We start from the raw sequence: 8,840 nt of genomic DNA on the forward strand, positions 1-8,840 counted from the left end.
TTTTTGCAAGGGGGCGCAAATTTTTGTTTTCATATTCGTTTAATACACTTTTTTTTTTTTTACATGGAACACTTTTTTTGTTTGTTTCGTTTTGTTTTGGTGGTCGGTTTTCATATTTAAGTTATCTCCCTTGCATAGACATGCCCATACAGGTAGAAAAATCAAGCCCTGTCGTAAGGATGGTGCTTCAATAAAACGAAAATAGACTAAAATCCGGGATCTCAGGAAATTGCTAATGATGGCCTATACCAGAAAAAAAAATGTTTCTGAAGTAGAGTTCCTGGAATAATTCAATGAGTCGGAAGTGGGAAAGTATCTAATGTTTCGAGTGCGAACCCTTAGACTTCGTCTGAGTAAGAGAGATAAAGAGACAGACAGACAGGGTGAGTAAAGGAGAGAGACAAAATGATCTCGTTTTGATAAGTATATCGTTAAGTGATTTTAAACCAAGGAGCGATGGGGGTAGGGAGGAGGTAAGACCGAAAACGAAATGGTGTGAGAGTTTCTCCATGTCCATATATAGATTTGTCTGTCTGTAAGACAGCATTACATAAAATGCCTTTTGGTATTTATTCTTACTCCCGCATTCCGAGTTCAAATCCTGCTGAGATCAGCTCTGCTTTTTAGCCTTCTGCGGGACATGGTTGTGTGGTTAAGAAGCGCACTTTGTGGCCGTGATTTGAGGTTCAGTACTATTGGACATCACATTGAGATAGCATCTTCCATGTAGCCCTGGGCCAACCAAAGCTTTGTGAGTGTATTTGGTTGAAACAAAAGGTGTGTAAAGCAGTCGTGCATGTAATATATATATATGTGTGTATATCTGATTGTGGAGGGAACGTGTGGAAGGGATAGACCCAGGAAGGCATGGGGACAAAGTAGTGAGAAAGGATCTTCAGATGTTGGGCTTCACAGAGAGGATGAAAAGGAACTGAGATATCTGTCGGGCTAAGTAAAATTTTGGTGGTCCTTGCATACAGGCATGTCCCTTACATCCCTCTCCAACTAATGCAATCCTAATATTATGGCCTCATAGGTGCCGGTGCCAGGTAAAAATCATTTGTACCAGTGCCACATAGAATTACCTATGCAGATGCTGCATAAAAACACCCAAGAGTGGTTGTGTGGTAAGTAGCTTGCTAGCTTGCTTACCAACCACATGGTTCCGGGTTCAGTCCCACTGCATGGTACCTTGGGCAGGTGTCTTCTACTATATCTATGGGCTGACCAAAACCCTGTGAGTGGATTTGGGAGAAGAAAACTGAAAGAAGCCCATTGTATATACACACACACACACATATATGTATGTGTGTGTATATGTTTGTGTGTCAGTGTTTGTTCTCCCAACATCGCTGGACAACTACTGCCGGTGTGTTTATGCTCCCCGTAAATTGGTTTGGTAAAAGAGAGACCGATAGAATAACTACTAGACTTACAAAGAATAAGTTCTGAGGTTTGATTTGCTCGACTAAAGGTGGTGCTCCAGCATGGCCGCAGTCAAATGACTAAAAAGAATAAAAGTATATTCCGTAAACAGGTTGTTGGCATTAGGAAGGGCATCCAGCCATAGAAACCAAGCCAAAACGGACATGGAGTCCAAGCAACTCTTCAGTTGGTCAGCTCTTGTCAAACCGTCCATTCCATGCCAGCATGGAAAATGAACATTAGATGATGATAATGATGACGATGATGTCTTTATACACACATGCACACATGTAAAGTAGATAGAGTCAAAACCCAAGCTGTGTCCTCTTGTGTGAATATTCCAAATCCGTATGGAGACGTTATATTTATGTGAAGTATGCATAAAAGATGAAAATCTCGAAAAATACTTTCCGATGAGTAATGCTCTTCGAAACAGGAGATTGAAAAATTTTATTTGGCATCATTTATTCCTCATTACACGCAGAGCTGGATTAACACTCAAACAAGTGCTCAGCACTTAAAGAGATTTGTAATTCAAAACATAAACAGTAAATCATAGAATATATTTTTATTTTTTCAAAACGAAGCAAAACTAACAATAAAAAGGAATATAATGCTTCTTTTTGTATACTTCCACTTCATTTTTATTTGAAACTAACTTAAAAGCCGCATTCTTTGCAGACTTTGAAGTTGGCTCCAGCAGATGATTTATTTTTGAGCCTGTCACCCAAAATTAAAGACAGCTAAATAGTATGACTAATATGTCAATAATCTTTTCTACTCTAGACACAAGGCCTGAAATTTTGGGGGAGGAGCCAGTCGATTAGATTGGCCTCAGTAAGCAACTGGTACTTAATTTATCGACCCTGAAAGGATGAAAGGCAAAGTCGACCTCGGCAGAATTTGAACTCAGAACGTAAAGACAGATGAAATACCGTTAAGCATTTCACCCAGCATGTTAACATTTCTGCCAAATCACCGCTTTTAATATTCTTTTCTGCTCTAGGCACAAGGCCCAAAATTTTTTGGGAAGGGGGCATTTTTCAGTCTTTGCCTTTTTTTTTATTTACATGTATTCATGTATATATATTCTATATATCAAAGCCAAGGAGGTTTATCTGTTTATTTGCATCATTATCTCCATGTGTGTATATATATATATATATATATATATATATATATATATATATATGTATGTCTATCTATCTATCTATTTATATATATATATGTATGTATACACACGCGTATATTTATGCACATACACACACACACATACACCAACATGGGTTAAACATACATATTCCTAAACCAATATTTATATTTGAGAGAAATAGATTAACTTCTGGTTTCTGATAACTTGGTTTGTTTTGTGGAGCTGAATACACAGAATCATTTGTTGCACTTTTTATGTATTTGTAAAGCATTGAAAATTGTGTTTTTGAACACACACACACACACACACACACACACACACACACACACAAGCACTCACACATACATATATGCCCTCCCCTCTCAAAATTCCTGGTCTTGCAAGTTATTTGGTAACCCTCTCGGTGCTGATGTCATGTAATGCGCATCCAGTCCACACTGTGAAGTGGTTGGCATTTGGAAGGGCATCCAGCTGTAAGAACCCTGACAAAACTGACACAGAAGCCTGGTGTAGCCTCTTCTGCCTGGCCGGTTCTTATCAAACCATCCAACCCATACCAGTATGGCAGATGGATGTTATATATATACACACACATAGATATGCACATGTATATATATATATATATATATATATATATATATATATTCACAGAAGTCTGGTGCAGTCTTTTACCTGGCCGGCTTCTGTCAAACCGTCCAATCCATTCCAGCATGGAAGGTGAACGTTAAACAATGATGATGATGATGGTGGTGGTGCTGATGATGATGATGATGATGATGACGATGATGATGATGATGATATACATATATATGTATATACATACATGGAGTGCTATGTATAGGTGCAGGAGTGGCTGTGTGGTAACTATCTTGCCTACCAACCACATGGTTCCAGGTTCAGTCCCACTTTGTGGCACCTTGGGCAAGTGTCTTCTACTATAGCCTCGGGCCAGCCGAAGCCTTGTAAGTGGTTTTGTAGACGGAAACTTAAAGAAACACGTTGTATATATATATATGTATGTGTGTGTGTGTGTGTCTGTTTGTCCCCACAACACTACCTGACAACCGATGCTGGTGTGTTTACGTCCCCGTAACTTAGAGGTTTGGCAAAAGAGCCTGATAGAATAAGTACTAGGCTTACAAAGAACAAATCCTGGGGTCGATTTGCTCGACTAAAGGCGGTGCTCCAGCATGGCCACAGTCAAATGACTGAAACAAAAAAATAATTAAAAATTGCATGCATATACACACATATGTACATATATATATATATATATATATAAAGTGTAGTATATTGCCACTTAAGTGTGGCTGACCCCTAGGGGTGGATGTTACTGTTGCTTTTAGCCCCAGGAGGACATCTCCTCCAGCTGGCTTATCGACACACGACTGTGTCCTGTTTGCCAAGGGAGTTATCCCTCTCACCGCGACCAGCAGCACGAACGTATCCGGATTTCAGGGTTATTTCCCTTCGTCGGATATTGAAAAGGTTTTCACCTTTTCAATATCAGTGAAGAATGTCACTGGAAAAGAAGATATAAGGTTTTGCCAGATTTGTCTCTCTCACCAAGGTCATCAGCTGTCGAACGCCGACGAAGGGAAATAACCCTGAAATCCGGATACGTTCGTGCTGCTGGTCGCGGTGAGAGGGATAACTCCCTTGGCAAACAGGACACAGTCGTGTGTCGATAAGCCAGCTGGAGGAGATGTCCTCCTGGGGCTAAAAGCAACAGTAACATCCACCCCTAGGGGTCAGCCACACTTAAGTGGCAATATACTACACTTTATCGTGCAGTTACTGTTAATACTTCATTTAGAGAATTAACATTGCTTGTTTTCACCTTTTCAATATCAGTGAAGAATGTCACTGGAAAAGAAGATATAAGGTTTTGCCAGATTTGTCTCTCTCACCAAGGTCATCAGCTGTCGAACGCCGACGAAGGGAAATAACCCTGAAATCCGGATACGTTCGTGCTGCTGGTCGCGGTGAGAGGGATAACTCCCTTGGCAAACAGGACACAGTCGTGTGTCGATAAGCCAGCTGGAGGAGATGTCCTCCTGGGGCTAAAAGCAACAGTAACATCCACCCCTAGGGGTCAGCCACACTTAAGTGGCAATATACTACACTTTATCGTGCAGTTACTGTTAATACTTCATTTAGAGAATTAACATTGCTATATATATATATATATATATATATATATACACCGGACGTTAAACGATGATGATGATGATGATATATATATCTAAACACATGCACATGCATGCACACACACACACACATAACACGTAATTTATTATCTCTGTCAAAATTAGTTTAATAAAGCAGGAGATTGTCAGATAATGTGACACAAGTTTTGTGTTGCATGGTTTTTAATTTGAAAATTGGCACATTGTTAATTCCTGCCCTTAATTCACTATCTACGTACTTTATATTGACCTAAATGTCGAACCAAGGTCTCCGACATATTTGTGTCGTTAAGGAACTAGGTCCATTGGCCGTATATTTTTAAGTGTAATCCCACTATGTCGTTCCTTAAGCCTGTACCCAACTACCTTCTCCCACATAGCTTCCAAGCTAACTAAAGCTTTGTGGGTAGATTTAGTTGACAGAAAATAGAAACTGAAAGAAGCCTGATGTTTGTGTGTTTGCCCCCCCCCACCATCGCTTGACAACCGATGGTGGTGTGTTTACATCCCCGTAACTTAGCGGTTCAGCAAAACAGACCGATAGAATAAGTACTAGGCTTACAAAGAATAAGTCCTGGGGTCGGTTTGCTTGACTAAAGGTGGTGCTCTGGCATGGCCACAGTCAAAATGACTGAAACAAGTAAAAGAATAAAAGAATATATGTATATATATATATATATATATATATATATATATATATATATATATACATATATACATACACTTTCTCTCTCACACACACACACATAAGGAGTTTCTTTCAGTTACTGTCCACCATATCCACTCACAAGGTTTTGGATATCCCAGGTCTGTAGCAGACGACACTTACCTAAGGTACCACACAATAAGACTGACCCCAAAACCATGTAGGATGAAAAGCAAACTTCCTACCACACACCCACGCTTGCATCTATTAAAGAACAAAATTCCTTTATCTAAATCAGCTTTTTGAAGAAAAAATATAAATAAATAACATTTAACTTTTCTCTTACGTAAACAACATCTGCCCTGATTTATCTCCTGGTTTGTCAACATTATCATCATTAGATTGGGTCATTTTAAATTAATTCATTTGTTTTCCTTCTGTTTGTGTGTTATATAGATGGTTGTTTTGTTAAGACACTTGCTCTGTAACCTTATGGTCTTCTATAATACCCCCAAGTCAACCAATGCCTTATTAGTTAAATTGGTAAATGGAAACTGTGTTGAAGTCCATTGTAAATCTTTTATCTTTTACTTGTTTCAGTCATTGGACTGTGGCCAGGCTGGGGGCATAATTATGTGTGTGTGTGTGTGTGTGTGTATACTCGGAAATGGATGCATGGCATTCAATTAAATAATAAATTGTAAATGATAACTTCTGATAATCGTGTGCATTGAACATTTGGTCAGTAAATCAAAAATCTTCCCAGCTGTAAGAGATGAATCAACAAACATTGAGAAGCAAAACTCTTTTCTTTGGTAGAAGAATAAATGCCAAAAGAGCTAGTATTGCTCAAGAATTCCATCTTGCATTAATTAGTTTGGGTATTTTTTGAAACTTTACTGTAGGAAATTTGGTCAAATGAAATAGAAATTTCATGTCATCTCGTCATCCTGCTGATTCAATAATCTTTTCTTCACCATTGTTGAAATTAGCCTGGAGTTCCTCGTAATTACTTAGAAACTCTGGGATGAATGTTTATTCAATATTGGGAGATGACTTTTTCTCTAAGTTCGTTATCCATTACAACATGAAGAACTCTATCAAGGATATGATGCTGACAACTAATAAATTGTGGTTCTTTCAAACCCTTTTGAGCAAACAGTCTTTGCAACTGAATGACAATGCCATTTCTATTCCCAGTGTTCACACTTGTATCAGCAACAATCATCTTTATACAGTTCCATAAATTGTATTCATCTAAAACAGCTGTTATTCCTTTCACAACAGTATCGGCTTTTCCATTTGGTAATTGGAGTGCTTCTAACTTAACTTTTCTCTATTCATTCCTTAAAACTAGCGCTAGGTATTCTTGGTCATCAATACATTTACCATGAAAAAGCAACGACCAGTTTTCTAAATGTAGTGTTTTTTCATTTTGTTTTTTAGTTTAACAACTTCTTTGATAGTCGATCTGTAAATACCACATTGGAAGGAGTCTCAACAGTGATTCCATCTTGAGATAGTTGTTGACATACTGTTGCTGCTTTTGGGGTTGATAGCTTGGAAGATATTACTAACAACGCTGCAGTTCAAGTTTTGGTATGCTTCCTCCTTGTTTGTGTGGATTCTTCATCTGATCTTTTGGAATCTTGATATTCTCTTTCAGTCTTTGCTTCAGACATTGACAATGACACTGGAGGCATTCTAGTTGAAGTTGGCATTAAGAACACTTTTCTTCTTTTGGATAGATGAATTGTTTTGGAACTGGCTGTCTTTCCAGTTACATATCCAACCTGTCCCTTGCTTTCAATTTGAAGATAATATAACCTTCTATCCTCACTGCACAGCCATTTGCCGCTTTCCTTTGTGATGTCAAAAATTCCTTTCAATGAATTGTATTTTCCTCGTTTTACACATTTATCATAGGTATTCAGCACTTTTTCCACTTTTGCTTGGACATTTTCAATTGACAAATATGGGAAATTTAATTTCTTTTGCCATAAAAAGTTACTTCTTTCGAAATTACCTTTGTTCTTTCTTTCCTTCCTTTGATGGTACCTCGAAGGAACAGGTAGCAACCGACAATTTAAAGTTTCGTTGGTATCCTGCAGTTGTTTCCCAAAGGATGCTCTTCTAGAGAAACAGGTCTTCTTTTCCTAAGTGAGTCTTGAAATTGCACGAGATTCTTCGTCCAGATTTTTTTGTTTTTCTGAGTGACACGCACTTCTCTTATGAGACATTATTTTAGATACTGTAGTTGGATAAGCCTGCTATTCTGAAAAACAGTTAATATAGTCAGAGTTTTTAACATAACAGAAATAAAAAGGGGAGGAAGAGGATATTTCCTAAAGTAGTGCCTAAGTAGTAACAAATTAAAAATGCTCTAATTCCTAAACTACTTAAACTTGAAAGCTGAAATTTGAGATATACTGCTTCTGTATTGCATTAAGTCAGCACACCAAGTTTGGTAAAAACTTGAGTAGGCCTTATGAACCCCCTAGAATTTTGCATGATTTGGGTCAAAAGTGGTGTTAGATTTCTTCAGTTGAGGATAACCTTTTTTTAAAAAAAAAAAACTTAAAATAAAGGTTATTTTCCCATCTTATATGAAATTGTTGACTTTTGATACAGGAAATCGTTTACTTTGAAAAACTTGTTACCCTATTGTACGACCACAAAATTTATTTTATAGCTATATACAGCATATTATAATAACCTACTTATGTTTCCACTGCAACAACTACTCATTGTTGCAAATGCGACCTGCAAACATTGTCGGTGCAGCTTCATCAGGATCCATCCATTTGGTTATCCTTGAGGTGAACTGATTGAAGCAAATTTTTGTTAATGTTCTGTAGGAGGTGGGGGGGGGGGGTATTTATAGGTCTGTGCTATTGACCTCATCTTCACCCCAGTCACTATCTGAAGTTAGGGCTTGGCCTTTAAATAGATTAAGGTCAAGATTGTTGTTTTTGTAAGGCTCTTTGCTCGTTTTAATGGATGTATGTAATATTTTAGATTTTGAATGTTGTGTGTATATTGAAGGGGTCTTGTTTGCTTATATACATTTATTGTTGGGCTCCTCATTATTTATGTTGTACATTGTAGGGTATTTGGTTTTTAATTAACAATGGTTATTAATTATTTTTATGTTATGTTATGTTCTATTTATTATATCAAACCCAATTGCTGCTGGGGCGTTGGCTATCTAGAGTTATCTTTCTATCTCTTAAAGGTCCAATTGTGCTTGTACAAACATCTAAGAGCTTATTTGTATCTTGTATTAATGTATGTTTTGATGTAAATATCTGGTAAAGCTCCTCTATGCATAAATTGCATCTATTTTCCCTTACTCGTTAAGGCTTAGCAGTACTAATTAGTTCCTAATTGATAGAATAGCTGTTGTTTTCGTCTTTATTTGACCAGA

The 8,840-nt window shown here is 37.6% G+C and overlaps 1 long non-coding RNA gene across 1 annotated transcript in view; it reads right to left on the reverse strand.

Annotated features, from left to right (window-relative positions):
- Positions 1–6,139: 6,139 nt before the first annotated feature.
- LOC149131155 (uncharacterized) overlaps positions 6,140–8,840 on the reverse strand; it is an 8,714-nt gene continuing 6,013 nt past the window's right edge. The window contains exon 2 of the long non-coding RNA XR_016238374.1: positions 6,140–7,688. This is a non-coding gene — a long non-coding RNA (uncharacterized LOC149131155). The remainder of the gene's footprint in view (positions 7,689–8,840) is intronic.

This window comes from Octopus bimaculoides, chromosome 25, assembly GCF_046866305.1.
Source record: "Octopus bimaculoides isolate indiv1 chromosome 25, ASM4686630v1, whole genome shotgun sequence".
Lineage (NCBI taxonomy): Eukaryota > Metazoa > Mollusca > Cephalopoda > Octopoda > Octopodidae > Octopus > Octopus bimaculoides.